The sequence below is a fragment of the Haliaeetus albicilla genome, chromosome 4 (genome assembly GCF_947461875.1).
Source record: "Haliaeetus albicilla chromosome 4, bHalAlb1.1, whole genome shotgun sequence".
In the NCBI taxonomy this organism is placed as follows: Eukaryota; Metazoa; Chordata; class Aves; order Accipitriformes; family Accipitridae; genus Haliaeetus; species Haliaeetus albicilla.
Genome location: NC_091486.1, coordinates 40,335,696 through 40,354,352, shown reverse-complemented (window position 1 = coordinate 40,354,352; position 18,657 = coordinate 40,335,696). Strand labels below are relative to the sequence as shown.

The window sequence follows — 18,657 nt, the reverse complement described above, 5'->3', positions numbered from 1 at the left end:
ATGTAACAGGCTTTGCTTCCAATATACTTTTGCAGGGTTCCGCACTATGTAATACTGATTTTCTTTCTAGTGTGCGTACTACAGATACATATTTACCTTTTTAAACTGAGTGTTTGTATAATAACCCACTGAAAACTGTGAAAGGAAAAGAGAGCTTTTAGGGTTGCTTGCTTTAAAATATACAGTGTATTGCCTTCAGAGTCTTTCTTACTGAAAGATGTTACTTTCCTTTAAGAATTCTTCTTTCCTCCTACAAATTACGAGTAAAATGCAGTTTTTATGAGCCTTTAAAACTGAGGGTTATTATGAAGATCTCCCAATTATATACATGTTGCTAGAGAATATGAGTGCTAATACTCTGGACTGAACTTTATGTGACAACCGATCATAATTCAGCATCTTTAGACAATTCCAATCCTGCTGCACTGGGATTCTGATATATTTTATTATGTTGTAAAAGTTTTACTACTCACTTTCTTCATTTTCTTTGTTTCCTTTTTATTAATGGGAAGCCTTCATTGGAAGGGGAAAAAAAGCTACCTGTTTTAAATCTTCTTTATAATCTAGACTAAAAACTGGAGTAAAATTAGAGAATGAAAAGATCTAGGATGAAGTCATGCAAAAATACTTCAACACATTCAATATTTTCCTGTTCATTGTGTTAACATTGTCAATGGTTTTTAAGCTTCATTAGTTCTTGCAACATACGTGTATCTGCAGACTTGGTGAATATCTTATGTTTTTTAAAATGTGTTTTGTGGTATCTCACAGGTGTCTCAACTGCTTTCATCACTGCAGCTCTGAATTAAGCATTTGCTGCTGTTGGAAAATTAGGGGTTCTGCCTGGGGTTCTTAAGGCAAGCAAAACTCGAGCTTCTTAAATTTGTTGTAATTTATTTACTCTTTGCAGGCATAAGAATGTTTTGCAGAGAGGTGGTTTGTTCTGTCTTACATGTGGAAGGTATTGATTAGAGGTTGTTGGCTTTTGTGGCAGCTGTTATGTTGGTTCATTTAAGGTTTTTGGCTAAATCTTGAATCTGGTATGTGTAGACTAAATTGCCAGGCTATACTTTAGAGCTTTCCACCTGTTTTGCAGGGCAGAGGAAATCCTTTTAAAGGTTCAGTAACCCAGGGGGCTGCGACCTCTTTCTTTTTCCTTTTTTTTTTTTTTTGTAATTTTTTTTTCTTTTAGGGGAGGTGGTGGTGGGAGAGTAAGGAGGAATGGCTATTTGAAAGATTTTGTATGAATTTGGTAGCTCCCATTGGATCGATCCATCATCCTTTGTTGTAAGTGGAGGAAGTGGCCGCATTGTATTTCAGTATGGTTTAATTGCTAGTGGAGTCACTGGAAACTGATCTACTGTTGGCCTGTCCTTACAGTGAAGCCCAGGGCATGTCATTCTGGCTGGGTACGGTTTGCTAATGGAGGACGTGGTACATGGATCAGACCCCAAATATTTCACTCCTGGTTTTGTTGCCAGTCTTCCCCAGAAGGTGGATGGCTCTATTTAGCTGTGTGCTGAGGATGTGCACCTGCAGGGCAGAGATCTAAGTTTTGACCTTTGTTCTTGCGTTCCATTGAATCGTTTTGAACCACAGCTCTTAATTTAGCCTTAATTTGTGTTTGGCTCAAACAGAGACAAAACCATAATAAGCAAATTTCTTGGATCTGTACTGAAGCAACTGCTCTCCCACCAACAGTAAAATTATGTGCTAGGTAAAGAGTTTTCTATGTTCATTAGCCCCTGGCAATCTGTGTTAGCAGGAGTTCTGGCTGGGCTACTGATGTTTTCAGGTTCTATTCCAAAAGGTTTCGGGTTAAATATTTTGGCTTGTCTTGGAGAGCTGTCTGCTGCATCCTTTAACCTATTATCATTTTCAAGTATCTAGACGGTATGTATAGGTTATGGATGGGACTGACACTCAATTTTCCTTGTGAATGAAATGATCCTGAAAGATAAATCACAGTAAATCGCCTGTCATAGCTAACTAATGATCTTATATATACCTTACGGTACGTATCTGCCTTTAGCAGAATACTGTATGTATGTTGGCAGATGCTCCGTTCTGAAATACGTTATTGTAGTTTTATGTAAGCAAAGATTTAAAATATGTGTAAATAGTCAAACTGAATAGGTTGACAGATCCTCTCGCTTGCCTCTGCAGCAAAAGACAAATTAGTGCTATACCTGCTGAGTACAGATGATACATTTACATAGCCTCAAATCTGGAAGTCCAGATTTTCTTTTGATCTTCCATAGCAAAACTCTTCCAAAGGCTGATGCCCAGAGTTGGGCGTCAAAGGCCTGCTCAATTAACTTCGTGTTGATACTAGAGAGTTCCCTGCACGGCCCTAAGCCCTCCTGTAGACCCCACAGAGTTCAAGGGAGTCTGACTTGTTGCCTTCAGTGAATGTTGAGCTGTAAGTGATCAGGAACATCTGAATAGGAACTGGCATGCTAATTAAAGGCTGATGGGGAATCCTTATAAAAGAGGCTTTAAAAAGAAATAATTCCCAGTCACCTCCTCATAATACCACACTGAGTTCTTACTATAGTTATTAGAGAGAGATGTGGTTTTTTTCCTGTAGGTCAAAATGGACTTAGAAGAATGTCCCCCTTAGAAACCTTAGGGGCACAGTTGTTCAATTAGTTGACTCAATGACCACTTTGTATATGTCAAAGGATACTTCTCTAAGACCACTTGCCTGGTATCATGAGGAAAATAATAACAGCAGCTATTAGCATCTTACAGTCAATGAGAGAGGAAATTACTTCTTAAATTAGAGACTTTACAGTGGGTGTCCCAGATAACTTTATCTCTGCTTTCATAGACAAAAGGAGCCCTTAAAAGAAACAGAGTCAGAGCAATCATAAGTATCAAACCCAACATCTGATGTTTGAAACTGATTAAAATTGTGGTACGCTTTCAAGATGTGTTTATAGTAGCTTAAAGTATTACTAAGTTATGAGAAATAATTTATTAAGAAAATAAGCATTGTCAGCTGACTCTGTTGGTGAAAATAATGAGGTGATCGCATTTTCTCCATGGTGGGGAATGATCATGCTGTCTGGCAAGACAGCTATTGGGACAACAGTATTAAGTGTGAGTGATTTCAGAGGCAGTAGTTAAAGAGAACTCGGGCAAGGTCTTACTATAATGTAGCCAATACTGTATTCCCGCTGATCCAGGTAGAGTGGAGTGGACTATCAGTTGCATTCTTTATTTTGTAACTTCAAAGCCCTAAATCTTTCTTGATTACTTTCATTTCTCAACTCTAAATTGTCATACAAGCCCTGTTTTGTCACAGTTGTGTCGCCCTGAGCAGAAAGTTTCATGTACCACAGCTGTATCAGCACCACATCTGTATGGATATGGATGGAGAAATGTAACTATGGAGCCTGCTTTTTGGAATGAAACTGTAAAATTAGAGATTGCTTCATGCCTCAGCTACGCAGCAAACAAGCTTTGCCATCCCCAGAGCCTACTGCCCAGGCACTTGAGGCCGGACCTTGCACCGGGATTCCTTTTGGCTGTGTGTTTTTTCAGTAGAATGAGGCGACAGAGGCTGAGCCTCGGCAGAAGGCTTTTCTTTAGGGAGGGTGGTTGAAGCTGGCTGGGCTGGACTGGCGGGGGGGGGCGGCACTGAATTAGTGCTTTGAGGCAGTCACTCCCCTGACATGTGCACTGGGCCATGAAGAATTCTGGCAGCCAAACTGCTGTGCTCCGAAGTGGGGATTCAGGTCTCCAGTTCTTCCAAATACCTTGGAAAGTGTGAAACACTGCATATGGTACTAAAAACTTGGACTGGATAGCCTCAAGATGCTGAGGTATCTTTTTCCTCAGCGGCCTTTAAGGAGTAGGATAGGCAACATCTATTGGTCTGGGTATCTTTGATCCTGCCTCAGTGCAGAGGTGGACTTTTGTCAGTCACTTGAGATGTCCTCCAGTCCTTTGTGTCTGACTTTCCAACCTTGACAGTTTGATGTTTAGAGAACTCGGCTGTGGAATTTCATGATGATGCCCAATACAGACATACCTGTGGTTTTACAGGTTGAAGGACAGTGAAGATGCACTATGCCAAGATAAGCTTAGACATAAGGGATGAGCTCAATAAAGTGTGGCAGGGAACTGGAGGAAGTGACCTCCTTTGACACTTACAGGAGTACTGACTTTGCTTCAGTCTTTTAACCTTAAACTCCCTAAGAATTGTCGGGGAAATAATACTTATCAAAGTTTTAGCCAATGGGTTTAGCTTTCTTGAAGTTTAAGGAAGAAAAAAAATAAATAAAAAGGTGACAATCAGGCTTTCAACAGAAATCTAGGGTTTTGTCCACACCTAAGAAACTGAAGCTCTGTAGTGTTACACTGTTTGTTTCTTTCTTTAAAAAAAAAAAAAAAAAAAAAAAAGGGTTACCTGGAAATGCAAAACTTGCTGGGATGCACCTTGGATTGTTGTAGCTTCATCCACATCAGCTTAGGTTTTTCACACTGGTATGGTTAAAATAATGAAATAGTTCCTCTGATACAAACTCTGTGTGTAAATGAACACCGAGTAGCCACTGAAACTAGCAGGTGTTTAAGTAACTACTATCTGTAGCTCACAGTCCAACGGCGGAGAGTTCCCCTGTATATTTTCCATATCTTCAGTCACAGTCTCTCTGGCATTCCCTGTGGAGTCAGATACTCGGCCGCAAAAACATTTCTCTCCGTGAGTGTTATAAACGAGGGTGGAGCAAAATGATCAGCTAATCTCATTAAATAGGTTTTTATTCATTCTGATGGAAGTCTCTTGAGAGGTCATCTGCCCGGGCTTTGTTGCAGCACACACCTTTCTTAGGGAGCTTCTGTTATTCTCTTGGACTGTCAGGTTCTGTTAACTTTCCTTGGTACACACCCTGTTACAACACTCGGTGCTCTTGCTAGCTTGGTAGTCAGCAAGTTTTCAGTGTTTGCTTCAGGAATTTCAGTTCCTTTTCAGACACGCCAATGAAAAGAGCAATCCTCATCTTCCTCGAAATGCATCACTTCGATAGCAGCTGGATGACGAGATACCCATTAGAGAGTGGTCTGTCTTTCCCATCCCTGAACCTGGGGGAAGGTGTCACTCCTGTTGAAATGGATGGGTATTTTCTACTGGGAAATTGGATCAAGGGCTTGTTTCCTGTTCCTGTTGGGCCACAGGCTCTGTCTACTCCTCCAGCTAAGTGAGAGTTTGCAGAACTAGGTTTTACAGGTGGAAATGCAGCTACCTGTGTCATCTTTGTGCATTATTGAGGGTGACCTGTGCTCATCCTCCTCGCAGTGCCAAGAAGGCACCTTGAGGGAGTGATGCTATTCTAGCTGGGAGGAAAAAGGCATAGCCCTCTTCTGCTTTTTCCTCAGTAATCCCAGTGTAAGAAACTCCTTGGGGGATCTACCTTCAAGCAGCTCTGAGATAATTTAAGAGAAGGCTGTGCCACTGCTCTTTGTAGTAACAAGACCTGTTGCCAGCCCGGGTGTGGAGCCTGTGCCACGGCATGTTGTCCCTTGCCTAGAGCGATGAACGCTTGTTTGGAGTCCAGGCGGCTGACTGCTGCATCCCAATGGAAGGAAGCAGAGCTGCAATTATCACCGAGAAGCAATGAGGCTTGACAGGTATGGCTCTGGGCTAGGTGACCAGAGGGCCAGTTTTTCTTCTGACTCTTGTCGTTGTAGGGGAGTGTCTTCGTGTTTCTGTGCCGCATTTTTTCCCCTCGTGCCTTTTTTTTCTGAGGTTGTAGATCACTTAGAATGGAGGTTTGGATGGTACATGTTAGGCCTCGTCAAAAGTGGGAATTTTATTACAATATCTACTTTGCTTAGGGGTGGTTTTACATTTAATTTTTGCAGTCCCACAATGAGATGCATTCAGAAGTGCCTTAATACCAGTGTAGCTTATTTCCTGTTCCATGCAGGAATAATTGCCATAGTCCTAAAGCACCTTGTTCTGGTGTGATTACATTAGAGCAACCACAGCATTTTAACTCTTCCCATACAGCTGAGCATTACCAGGTCTGTGTGTGGACAACCCCCTCTTTACACTATCCAGCAAAATGTGCCCTTGATCCAGAGCCAGGTCTACATTACCGGCTTCTGCTGGCACTGCTGTGTCAGCCTGTGGCTTTGAAGAGCTGTGATCCCTCACAGGAGGAGTGATGCTGGCAGAAGGTCCTGCTGTGAGCATAGCCCTGGCTGGCAGGGTCACCTGCAAGTGGTGTTACAGGTGTTATATTGTAGTGTACCGTAAAACAGCAGACAGTGTTCCTGGAAAAGCATGGGGTTGATTGATCCCCCTCATTTCTGTGCTGATAGGTCACGTAAACTTCTGTGAATTAGAACTTTTTTTTTTTTTAATTGACTCTTGCTTTATCCACACCTCTTATTTTTTGCTTTCCAGTTTTGGGGTTTACTCTTGTAACACTATGTGGCCGAGGCATAGCACCACAGAGGTGGTGGGCTTCGCGTGTATCTTTTAGCTCATGGTTGCTCTGTATTTGGACTGTCCAGGGGTCACAGGGCTCTCAGTCTCCCCTCTGGCAAAGCTGAGATTGCTGGTTGGATCCCTGTGGCCTCAGGAATTGGGGGGGAACACCTGTAGGTGGTTGGAGGTCAGTCCTAGGGCCAAACTGCACTCCCAGCCCTGGTGCGAATGGTGTGAATACCTGCATCTACCAGCTGGTGGTGAATGAAAAAGACAACAGACTTTAAGTGCATCATCTCCCTAAATAGGTAGGAGCCCCTCTTCTTAGCAGGCTGTGGGTTTTAAGCAAGGCATGAGCCAAGGAATCAGATTCACTCCAGACCTACCTTCACTTTCCCCACCATGGCTTCATGTTACCTGGAGAAGCTGCAAAGACTATTTTCACCCCCTCTTCTGCTGAGGTATTGGTACCACCTGTGACGCTGTTCTGGGCACAGGTGTAGCCACTGGAGCAGGGCAGAGAGAAAGGGAAAACTAGTGGGAATATTAAAGACCTTTCCCTATCACTGGGCTGGAGAAGGCCTTTTGAGGGTGTGGCTCTACCTCAAAGAAGCTTCATGTGGTGGGGATAGAAGACTGAGCCGCATCTTGGTGCTGTCAGTGTCGGGTCCTTTGTCCTGCGGGGTGGAAGTCTGAAGCAGTTTCCAAGGAAGGTAGGACATACCGAAGCACAGAAAATCTATTTGCCTTGTCTGCCTGTCCTATCTATCACCTTTTTTCTCATGAAGTTTCCTCTTATGTGAGGAGGTAAGATGGTCTATGTTTCATCTCCAGGTAATGCAAGGTCTGGGCAGGGCTTGCAATAGAGATGCTCCATTTGCAGTTAAACCACATATGTGACAAAACTTGAGTTTCCAATGAGGGATATTTTCTTGTGTATACCCTTTCCTGTTCCTCCACTTGAACAAAACAAGTGTTATCATAAAGATATCAATGCTGTGACCTGCAACAGAAGGCTGGAGTCTTCTTGGCTCCTTATTAGTCATGTTTCCCTTGCATTCCCCTCAGCCTCCAAAAACCCCTAATTCCATCAGAAGTGATGTTGTCCTGGTTTTTTTCCAGGGACATGTGTTCCCTCAGTCTATGAAAGTTATGTTGGTGAGTGGCCCAGAAAGCTGGCTAGAGAAGCCTGTGATATGCCCAAGTCCATGTTAATTTTTCTCATAATTATTCTTTGATTTGGGAATGTGTGTGTGTGCAGTCATACAAGAATTCACACCTACTCTTTCCTAGTCCTCAGCTCAGCCTTTGGAGATTTTTATGATTCCTTCGGCAAGCAAACGTGCTCTCTTAGGTAATGGTCTAGCCATAAAACACAAACTGAGAGAATTTTTGGTAACTGTATCTGTGCATCCTTGAAACTCCTGCAGCGTGAATTAAACACCCACTTCTGTCCAAAGAGCAGCACATAGGATGGTATAAATCCCCTTCTTTTGAAAATGAAAGAAGTTGCCTCTTTCTGTATGAAAACAGAAAGTCTTTTATACAGAAGAGATATGAGGTCTATTCATTTGGGGAAGAGTAGCTGTTCTCTTTAGGTCATGGATGGTTTAAAAGTTTCCAGGAAAGAGTCACAGTAGATTGAAGACCTTGTTCTGGTTAGCAGCCAGGTCTGTGATGGGGGGAGAAGGCTCAAGCAAAAGAAGAAAACAGGGTTTGGTTTTGGTGGGTTTTAATATTATTTCTTGAGAAACTGATCTCCTGCAGCGTATGTTTTGCCTTGTCCAGATAATGGCCCCTGAAGGGGAAAAAGTCTTATTAAATAGTGGTTTTGCATATTGCTTTTAATTGTGTGTTCCCAAGTATGGCCTTTGTATTGCATGTTAGTATCATGGTGAGGGGCCTCTCTCCCTGCATCTCTGGAGAATCTGCAAAGGTCTGGCATCTGTGCAGAGTCTGCAAGAGTACAGAAATATTTTAGAATACACTATTGGGCCTTAAATTAACACCATGCCTTAATCCTCATCACCCTTCAGATATAGGCATGTCCTAGACATAGATGTGTGTAATAGTTTTATAGTTTAATCTCCTCCACCTGGGTCAAATTTAGCAGTTGTTTTGACCTTGTTACCAGCACAGGTGGTTCCTGGGTGAGTTTAATACATCTCCATGCAGCTGTGTGGAACAATCTGGGGCATCAGCTTTACTTGAAACCCCCTGTTTGAAAATTTCCTCTAGCTTCAATATACAGGCCTCTTTCTCCATCACTGTTAGGTATTATCCTTTGGATAATCTATTCTTCTAGAGTGTAATGTAATAATATCTCCTCATTATATCATGCTTTTCCAACAATAAATCTTTAAGAGCTTCACAAAGGGTGCCCGTTGAAGAGATACAAATCGGTGAATAAAATTATAGGCTGAAGAGGTGGAGAAAAATTAGAGAAATTAGTGTTAGTATGAATTCAGCTCCTATAGGTGGGAGGCAGTCAGCTTCATCATTTGTGTATGTGACTTCAGAATGTCAGATTATAGGTAGCTCTTGAGTTCAGAAGAATGATATGCTAGTTAGGTATTTAAGGGTCAAGTAGTACATGACATTAGCAGATCGAGAGCTCTGTGAGTTTGTTCTTGTTTCCTTTTAAATTTGTATTCTATCAGTTGCACAATTTCTTTATTTTTCCAAAATCCCGTGCACTTATGTGAATCCCAAACCAGGATGTTCTCGGAGTATAAATGCTATCACCAGTCAGTTGTCCCCAGATTGCCTAATACCAAGTAAAGAAGGTAGGCAGCTGGAGAAAAAAATATGAAAATATGTCCAGCCCTGGTTTGTGACAGGCCTGTACTTGTGCGATGTGTGTAAATACAAGTTGAAGGCACTTATAGTGAGTTTAGGTCACACACAGAAAGATGTACAGGCTTGAAAAATATTAGAATCCTGCAAGTCTCATGAAATTAGGAAGCCAGAAAGAGGAAAGATACGCGAATTGTGCCTCTGCTGAAGGAAAAGCTATTAAGCGCCACCCTTTTCAAATGTCAAATGCATGGGAAAAAGTTGTTGGAAGCCGGTCTCTGCTAAGACTGTTGCTTGCAAAACCTACTTTTTTGTTAGATGTTTGTGCAAAATCACCTCGCTGGTCAGACTGTGAGACCAGACATGACTCAGTGTATCAGCACGTAACGTGGTTTCAGGTTGCTGTCTTACTGTTCTTGTGCTAAAATGCTGTACAGAGGTATTTGCTTTTTTTCTCACACTTTTAAAGTGATTCGTTTATTTAATGTCATTAGCGCTATTGTTACTTAAATTTAGCTTCTGACTGGTAACCATTAAATATTTATAGAAAAATCGATAGTAGTGAGATTTTTGCTCTAGTAAATATATATCACATATGTATTCAAAACCAAAGCAAACTGCAGTGCATTCCAGGAAATAATCTATAATGATGCTCTGCAAAGTACTTGCTCATCTTCATGTCAAGATGCTTTATCTGTGTCCCAACTGCAGCCATTCCTGCAGTGGACCCTGGCTGTTTTTTTAACAGCCTAGAACAACACAGTACAGTGTCTTAGGAAAAGAGTAAAAATAGTGTTTTCACTGTAGAAACGTGAATGATAATTGCAGTATAATTATCCAAGATTCCGTAGTGACTGTATACAGGGAGATCCTTAAGTTTTATGTTGCATCTGATAGCACCCCAGCAACAGACTACTGTGCTAAAAGAAGAGAATTGCGCTAGGGTATCGGTTCTGCTTTGCTTATGCTGATGGCTATCATCTGTTCTGTTTTCTCAAACACATGAATGTCATTTGGTGCCGCAGCTTGTCATGTTTTCCTCGCCTTTGCTGTGGCATCCAAATGCCCTCATGAAACTAGTGGTGTGTGAGAGTCCCTTTAAGGAATTTCTCATATGTCTCCTGTTGTGAGGTCAGTACTCGGGTCTGGGTAGAGGCAAAACCAGCCCTGCATTTGGGAAGGGGAAAGTGTTTCTGAGATGATGGTTTAAAACCATTTAGAACCAATGCCTAGTTAAAAAACTAGGGCTGTGACCTTCAACTGGCCTCAGAGGCAGGCTAGGGTTCATTGGAGAGGTATAGAGAAAGGTATGAGATATACAGGACACCTGACATGTGGATGAGACAATTTCTTCTCCGGCTTGGGTCTCTACATCATTTTCTCGTGTGACTGCAAATGAGATAGATCTTGGTAGACCATCAAAAAGGTGACCTGAATTAATTGGTCTGGCCAGGTGGTTTGGGAGGGAGAAAGCTTCCTTATGAGCTGGTGATGAAATTCCAATTTATAATTATGACTCTAGCTTATAATAATAATTCTAATTATATATATAAACAGTTTAATCTACTATAATATAATATGGTAACATTTGCTGAGCTTTGGCTGCTTTCAAATAGTGAAAATGTGCTGGTGGTTGTTGGCTAGGATTCAGAAACATTTGTCAAAATTTTGTGCACTACGTGAACAACAAATTTTGTGTGGATTAAGCAATTATTAATTATCCCCCGTTATCCATCAGAAGAAAACTACAACTAACTCATTAACCAAGATTAATGGTAAATAAAGCCGATCTATTGTTGAGGAGGCTAATTAGAATGGTAATTGTGTAATGATACATTTAATTTAAAAATGCAGATTTAAAAGCTACTTCTTATGGCAGTGATAGAGCAAGGTGTTCTGAAATGAAGTGGGATGCTTGTCATTGTCACTGTCCTCTTAATTAATGCCACCACAGTTGCCTGTGTTTTCAGTCTTGTTAGCGTCCCCTATAGAGCACTCAGAAATGTCCTAGTTCTGCTCACGTTGAAGCCAGTGGTTAAACTGTTTTTTTACTTCAATGGGAAGAAGGTGCTACGTGGACGTGCTAGTGGAAGACATTGCACGCTCCTGGGTTTACTACCGTGGCAGCGCATCCACATGTCTGAGCTCTGGGAATACTGGCTGTGCTTTGGGATTTGCTGCTGACTTGCCATGGAGATAGATCTGGAGTTTCAGGCCAACAAAACTGAATTGTGACTCAGCGTTTTAAAAATGATTAAGTGAGTAATTTTCCATGTCGTTTCATTACAGTATCTTTTGCCCCAAGGATTATTTACTGTAGATTAACTTCCAGCAGTTTTTCACTGCTATATGTAATCTGGAATGTTAATAAGAAAGGAATTGTTTAAATAGGATAGTGGTTTTTATCCCAAATTGCCCAGTTCTAACAGTAAAATTAGCATCATTAGTAAAATCAGCAGCTGTACCTACTAGCCTGTATGCACAATTTCTTGATTTTTTTTTTTTAATCTGTTGTCAAAATGTATTAAATGCTATTATGAGGTGTTGGGTTTTTTTAGCACAGTGTGTTTTATTTTAACAAACTACCGTTTGAATCATTAACAAAGAAATGGGCATTGGATACAGAATACGTGATTCACCTTGTCTCATCACTTGTAACGCTCTGCTGATTTTTTTTTTTTTTTTCCTTCTGACTTGGTTTAGAGGGAATAGCAGAACTGAAGCATTGAATTAATCTTGACTGTTCCTACTAATCAGACTTGAAGGGAATATTGAGCATAAGTACATTTTACCTATTTTATTTTTAACTTTTCCTCTGTGAGGTTTTTTTCTTGTGCTTCCTGGTTCATGGAGAGAAAAACCCTATGAGCATGTTTTAGTTACATCACTAATATTAGAACTGAGTAATCGGGTGGCTTTGGCAGCAGTCTCGTTTATAAACTGTTGGTGAGCAGATGGCTCACCAAGTTGGCATGCCAACTCCAAACTTTCACAATCATGAGTCAAGTTTTAAATCGCTAGATTGCCTTACATGCCATGAGTTGGTTTTTTTGTATGTGTGTTTGTTTAATAAGTGTAATTCTCAATGTACCTTCTTGTTTCTGAGCTGTGTTTTGCACTGAAGCATGGCTTTTCAGCAGTCTCTGGGGTTGGGAATGCCTTTTTTTTCTTATTCTTTATTGAATGAAAATGGAGACTCTTGCAGTCACTTATCTGAAAATCTTGCTGCTACGAAAAAACAGCAAATATTGGGCTAAGGGACATAAAAGTGAGTCTTGGCAATCCTGGCTAATGTCAAATAGTTCAAATGGTTGAGATCATTCACAATTATAGCAACTCCTGGTTTGTACGCACAATAATTTACTAGAAATAATTTGCTGATATCTATCTGTAATCCTAGATATGCAAATCTGTCCACTTTGTTTCCTGAGTGCAGGGCTTAAGTCATTAGGCGGTATGGAGTACAAATGTTACATTTTGAAATGCAAGAGTGAAAATTTTCTGTAAGCAAAATGTAGCAATAAGAAAACAGAGCTGAGCTGGAGTGCTCAGAGTTCTCACTGTGAACACAGTGAAGTTCCAAAAGGGTCAGATCTTGACTTGATCCACTTGAGAATTTGGACAAATATTACTGGAAGGATTTTATTTCTCCCCCCCCCCCCCCCCCCCCTTTTTTAAGCTATTCCTTCAACTAAAATTAATATGGTATATGTAGGTTATAATGCATTGTGGGACCTGTTACAGAATGATAATAAGACCTTATTTCTAAATGATTCTCCACAAAGTGTGCTGTTGTAAATGCTAAACAACTGCGTTTCATCCATAATCATGTAATTGGTGTGTGCAGCTAATTAGTATGTGTTCAATTTAGGCCCAGATTTTTTGGAAATGTCTCCCATTCTGGTCCTGATTTAGCAAAGCTCTTAAACAGATGATTAACTTCCATTGGCTTTAATAGGACTTAAGCACACTCTTAATCAGGGCCATTGTGTCAAATCATGTCTCTTGGTGACAATCAGAACAACCTGCCAGAGCCATAGTAAAAATATCTGTAGGTCCTCCTTAAATTTAGATTAATCATTTCTTTAACTTGTGAAGCATTTTGTTTCAGAACCTGAAACTGTGTAGAAAACTGTCTTCTACTTTTTTTTTTTTAAAGCAAATGGTTATTGTCACAATCTAATTGTATGTATAAAGTTTAAAGATTTTAACTAGCTTGGCAGGAGGCTGTTTACATCAAATCTGCTCAATACACCTTTGAGATGGAGAGGAAGAAAATATGCATCTGAGAGTGCCTCGCTGGAATATAAATGTCAGCACTGATAGATATCTATGATAGAAAATTTGTGTGGGAGTAATAATTTAGTAATAAAATAGGTCAAATTAATTCTTATGCTGAAGGGGATACCTTACAATAAGCATTTTGTAATTTTATGTTTGACAGTTTGCTCTGCATTATGTGGATAGGTGGAGCTGAGATAATGTAATCCATTTCCAATTGTAAACAAGATTGCTTTAAGAGCTGCTGTAGTAAGATGCATGTTGGCTGACTTTAAGCTGAAAGGTAATTGCCTCTGAATATTAATGTGCATGTGGGGATTTTGTTTTTAATTCTGGGATTTCATCTTTGCCCTATAGCAGCTCTGAAGAGGACCTTGTTTTCCCAAACCCCACTTTGCTGCTAATTGAAGCTGATGGCAAGTATTGCGCTTTAGGCCCTTGGCTTTTATGTGGCCTGTGTACCTTGAAGAATGCTGTTTTATTTTTTTGTTAACCACCTTTTGAGTAGATGATATTTTTTTGGAGATGCTGTTGCTGTCCTACAGAAGCTAGGGCTAGTTCCTGGGCTAGGGGAGGAATGATAGGTTATGAGAAAGGAGAGAAGTTGTTGCGCTAATTGAGTTGTAGCCTCTTAGAGAAATGAGAATTAAGGTGCTGAACCTGTGCTGTGTGCTGGAGAGCTTCCTCAGGAGTAATCTAGGACCTATCCAAAGCTCACTGCGCTTAGTGGGAGATTCTCTGTCTAGTTCCACACGCTTTTGGACTAGACCCCTGTCATGGGGGCAAGTTGTAGGTAGTGACAAGCTTAGTCTGGGGGAACATCAGCTGGCTGCATTTGTATATGAAATTGATTTAAGCATGGAAGGGAACAGCCAGATTTCAATCAAGTTGTACCTCATCTTTCCATGTAAATTCTAGCACTTGGCTTCTACGAGCTATTCTATTACCTGCTGCTTACAGTGAGGCTCAGCACTGGGTACAATGGGACTGATGTTGAGCAGGGTGTAACTGCGACTCTGCTCTGGAGTAAACTGCAGTTGAACAATGCTGCAAGAGCTTGAAAATCTGTTGTGTGTAGGGTTTTAACCTGCACGTGTTTTAATGGCACTGGACGTGTGGGCTGTCATTAGTTTAGGACTGTTCAAAGATGTTATGACTGACAAGTGCCCCACATGCCCTTCTAGCAGAGATGACAATTCCTAAGGCAAGCATTCAAAGCAGAGTTCAATGTGCCTTGTTCTCGGTGGCAATGCCAGCAGTTTTTCTAAAAAAGAAAAACCAAACAACAAAATGGGGTATTTTTAGCTGGGATCAATTCACTGATCCAGTTTACTGCATGGTCTCACACAGGGAGAGGGTGGTGTCTGAGCGGGGGTGGGAGCTCCTCGTGCTGATGTTTCTGCAGAAGCAAAGGTATGCTGAACTGTGCTAATGCCTGGAGCTAAGAGATCTGTAAATTTTGTTGGTCAAGGAGGCAGCAGATTGGCTTTTCTGCTGCCTCTGCCCCAGTGCAAAGGGTGGTCACCTCTTGCAGAGAGATGGGACCAGCCACTGACACGCGCTGACTTTGCAACCAGCCCTTTTGCAGGTCGCCTTTAGCTCATGGCTCACAGTTGGACTATAACCTCATGTAATGTCTCTAGTTAAACAGTGGGCTGAAGATAGGTTGTGTTATGGGTGAGAACCACTAAGCAGAGCCAGACTTGAATCTTCCACTTCCCTGCGCCTTGCACAAACTTTGGGGTATTGAGGTTTTTGTTTTAAAATGATTTTTAAATTTCCATAGTGCCCTGTTTCCAGTGATTTGGTCTGACACTTCTTGAAGTTAAGGGGAGTTCTTGTGGTAATTCAGTCATTTTTGCAATGTGATGCTGCTTGTAGCAAAGCTGTTCTATGGATGCCTTTGCTAAAAAATTACTTAGCTACAGAAACATTTGACTGTAGGCTGGTAAGCAGAAAAAGTGAGGGTGTGTGGGTTTGTGAATGTATGTTGCCCATTAAGGAGTCTCACTCCATGCTGGGGCTGCTTCATTACTATGATAAAAATAACATAAAAGGATTCTAATAACTAATTAACTTGTTCACTAATGGATCAAGCATTGTCTTAAGGGCAGCAGTTTAAAAGAGTCCGTTTAATGAAAGTTGACTGGAGGTATGTCCTGTGGCTATTACAAACTTTGTTTTATAATAGCATGTATTTTTCAGTAGCTCTTTTCCATGCTGTAATGTGGTTGGAGTGGGAGAAATAGAAAACTGGCCATTTCCCGGCAGATAGTGATAAGTTTCTACTCAGTCAGAATGCTCTGTACACTGTGATAGGTTTATAATTATTATCCTAAGATTGATGTTTTTGGGGGGGAGTGTAAATTTGTGCAGCAGTAATCCATTAAGAAATCAATAATCATTCCATCCTGAAATGCAGTTTCTCTACAACATTATAAATACACACCAAAGATTTGAAACTCTGCTTGTCTCCCCTTCTCTGCCCCCTTCCTCCTGCTTCCCTGAACTCCAAGTTCAATGTCCTTTGCTGTGCCGGAGAAGCAGTTATGTGGTAGGACTCTTCTGTTGGAAAAAACAAGGGTGGTAGTATTAGCATAATCCTGAGAGCCAGTAAAACTTTTCAGTGTGAACTTTGCTTTCCCCCCAGTACCCTTTCGATCTTGGGGAAATTCCCCCTCTCCTCTGCCTCGGTTTCATCCCTGGTAGATGGGGATGATGAAAATTCATGCCTTGTTTCTCTGTAGAGGACCGTGGAAGGAAGTGTTGTATAAGTGCTAAGTCGTGGTATGTGTACATTTCCTTTTCCTCACTCCTCCTCATTCAGTCTTGGTTCTTCATGTAACAGTACAGAGGTTTTACTATCAGAGGCTATCATGTCCTGCAGGACTTCCCTTTTTGCTCTGAATTCTCCCCAGCTGGGTAAACACGTTTTTGAAATGCTGCTGTAAGTTATCCCCTGATCTAGAGAGCTGGAAACCTACTTTATTTCAGAGTAAAGGTGTTTGTAGCTGATAAATAGTAGACTGTATGAGGGAGACAGAGTATTATTTATGTTTCTTGGTGGAAGGCTAAATTATATGCTGTGAGGTGCTGGTCTGGTCTGGTTTTGATCTTGCAAAGAAAATTGTGGATGGGGCAGGGAGATGCTATTACTGTAGTAAAAGCCACAAAACATGGGGTACTTTTAATGTTACATTTCTGTGTCTTTTATTTTCATTCTTCCTCTACTTCCTTTTTGTCGGAGCTGGTTGAAAAATCAATTTTAATGAAAAAACCTCAATTTTCGGTTTGAGTTTAAATTACTATTATTTTTAGCCAGCTCTGCTGTTGATTGAAAAATGGGGCATTCTTTAATGATAGAGTTGTATCTTACATCCATGATATTTGTTGTCCAGGCCTAATTTCACTCTGTTTTCTCATCTGCCCCAATAAAAGGCGTGCTTGGCTTGGGATGGGTGTGATAACTTAGTATCTGCCTTTTACTCTTCTGAGAACATTGTCATCTAGTGCATGGACGCTCACCAGCCTTTTCAGCTTTGAAAGGGAGAGAAAGACCAGAGTGTTCATCACATTTTTCCTTTTGAGATTTGAGAATCTCAGGTTATGTCCAGAGGTCTAGCAAGTGTAAAGCATGAATTTTGCTTGTGATATAGCACATGTATACCTTGGCTTATCAGAGCAGGCCTTGGGAATACCCACACAGGTAGAATTATTCATGTACTTCAGTGTTCACAAGCTTGCATCTTAGGCAGAGGGTGTGGAAGAGCTGGTGATGAGCCAAACACTGTTTCTCATCTGCATAGTTGCCCTAAAACAATTTAAGGCTACCATCGTGGCAAATTCCCTCACTGTAATCCTTTATGGGGAGAGCTTTCACGCATGGCTTGATTGTGGGGCAGCTTGACTTTCACTGATTTGCATTGGAAAGTGTGAAGTTGTGATGCTAATGGGAAAAGGCCCAGATACCAGTAAAAAAAGTTGGTCTTGTCAATTGTGTTCAGCAGGTTTCCATTCAGCATTGACTTTTTGTCTGGTGAATTGCTTTTTTTCTTCTTTAGGGCCATGAACCCCATACTGGGTTGCTTTCCCATCAATAAAGAATATTTCTTCATTTACCTAAAACTGTCCCTCTTGCTCAGATGCCAGTAGCATATGAGTTTAGCGAGGACTGGCACTTTGTGTGTTTTGACTCTTCTTAATTCAACACATTGTAACTTGCATCACTTCTCCATTGGCCCACATACTTATCAATTCCTTTTATAAATCAATGCCATTCTTAATTTTGCAAATTACTTCCCGCCCCACGCTGAGCTTGTGATATAGGAGCAGCAGCTGATTGACAGCTGATTTTTCTGCAATGATTTACTGAATTGTTCATGCAAATGACATGTGGCTTTTCAGCGAAATAGGAAGACTTTATCACACTTTTTGGGTTTTACCCGTTACCATTTTTTTCCAGTGGTTTGCAGAATGGTGAATGCTAAAAGCCCAATATCAGCTCACAGGATGCTGAGTTTAACAGATAGGGCTTTATTAGCTCTCAGTTGCATTTGTCTTTGCTTCACAAGTCTCTATTTAGAATTACCTGTGAGTGGTTATTTTCCAGTGTGGTTTTCTAAGAGAAACCTTTTTTTGCTTTTTGTTGCTGCTGCTGCTTTTTGAACTACTAAAAGCTCATCACCGTGTATATAACTCTTATGAATGTGTATGTGTCCACTGATAGCTTGAATGGCAAGTTACAGAAATTGGTGTAAGTGGCTCTTTGGAAAGAAAATTCTTCAAAGAGAAATATTTATCAAATTGAATGATCGAGAGATGCCATCTCAATCAATAAGTTAGAGCTAATTGGCTGTGTACAAAGCATTTTTAAACAACTTCCCTGAAGATTCTGCATATTAGGCTTAGAGTGCTTTTCTAGTGAGGCTAGACTGCGAGGCTACTTTCAAAGGCTGGTTTCTTCTAAGAAGTGCCTTTTTTTTTTCTTTTTCTAATTTCGAGACCCCAGACCATTTTGCATTGTAGCTATGGGTCTCACTGAGTGAATTTAAGACTGTTTAATAACTGCTTTGCATTTCTTCTTTTTTGTGTGTGTGCCCCACAGGAGTACCCCATGCTCTAGTGACTGCAAACTGCTG

The 18,657-nt window shown here is 40.9% G+C and overlaps 1 protein-coding gene across 6 annotated transcripts in view; it reads left to right on the top strand.

Annotated features, from left to right (window-relative positions):
- Positions 1-18,657, top strand: part of IKZF2 (IKAROS family zinc finger 2) — a 122,028-nt gene that overhangs the window by 4,668 nt on the left and 98,703 nt on the right. The window lies entirely within an intron of this gene.